At 43.3% G+C, this 1,136-nt stretch overlaps 1 non-coding gene across 1 annotated transcript; it reads left to right on the plus strand.

Annotated features, from left to right (window-relative positions):
* The first annotated feature begins 558 nt into the window (after positions 1-558).
* LOC117803208 lies at positions 559-772 on the plus strand. Its single transcript, XR_004626901.1, has one exon. It is a non-coding gene; the product is annotated as a small nucleolar RNA U3 (small nucleolar RNA).
* Positions 773-1,136: the final 364 nt, after the last annotated feature.

Raw genomic sequence — 1,136 nt, forward strand, 5'->3', positions numbered from 1 at the left:
AGAATTTCAGATGTTCCGTATCTTCTCCAATGCTTAGTATGGTCTGTATCTTTTAATTTTAACCCTCTTAATAAGTACATAGTGGGGGGTGCCTGAGTGCCCCAGTCGTTGGGCATCTGCCTTCAGCTCAGGATCCCCATATCAGGCTCCCCGCTCAGCGGGAGGCCTACTTCTCCCTCTCGCACTCTCCCTGCTTGTGTGCCCTCTCTTGCTGTCTCTCTCTCTATCAAATAAATAAAATAAAAACACCAAGATTTCTTCCAAAATTCTGGTTCAAGTTTTTTACCTTTTAATTCCGGTTTAGGCACTTTACATGTGCAGAAGTTTTAAATATTTGTGAAATCAGTTGCCGCTCTTGTCATTTAACATTTTTACCTTTGCTCTTCTACTTAGACAGACTTTCTCCATTAGCAAGATCACAGAATTATTCACCTGTAGGTTTTCTTCTAGTATTGGGATGGACATTGAAGAATGTTTGAGGGTTTGCTAAGAAGACAAGTGGATACTGCTAGACCAGAAAGAAACTAGCAATGACTCAGCTAAAATAGTCCCTGATTTAAGACTATACTTTTAAGGATCATTTCTAAAATTTGTTACTAAAGAACTTTCTCTAATTGTGTCAAGTACCCAAAACCATGAGAAGGAGGTGCAGTGTTCTTTCCTGAGCCCGAAGCTGGCTCTAGGTGGTGTTTCTGCAACTGTCTTCTGCCATTGATGATGGCTCTTCTCCTCCTTTGGGGCAGTAAGAGAGAGAGGACACAGTCTGGGTGGTTTATGTCTTTTTTTTTTAATTCCCTGATTTGGGGAGCCTGGGTGGCCCAGCCTGGGAGGCCCAGCCACTTAAGTGTCTGTCTCCAACTCAGGTCATATTCTCGGGGTCCTGGGATGGAGCTCTACATTGAGCTTTCTGCTCAGGGGGGAGTCGGCTTTTCCCTCTCGCTCTCCCTCTGTGCTCTCTCTCTCTCTCAAATAAATAAATAAAATCTTTTTTAAAAATTCCCTGATTTGACACACTGAGGTTATAAAACAGATGAGCCCAATAGCTCTCACAGCCCATTTTTGCTCTCTGAGGAAGCACCATGAGGGTTCTTCCTCTGCAAATGATATGAAGTGCCTCATATCTCCCCACCATCTTC

This window comes from Ailuropoda melanoleuca, chromosome 7, assembly GCF_002007445.2.
Source record: "Ailuropoda melanoleuca isolate Jingjing chromosome 7, ASM200744v2, whole genome shotgun sequence".
NCBI lineage: Eukaryota > Metazoa > Chordata > Mammalia > Carnivora > Ursidae > Ailuropoda > Ailuropoda melanoleuca.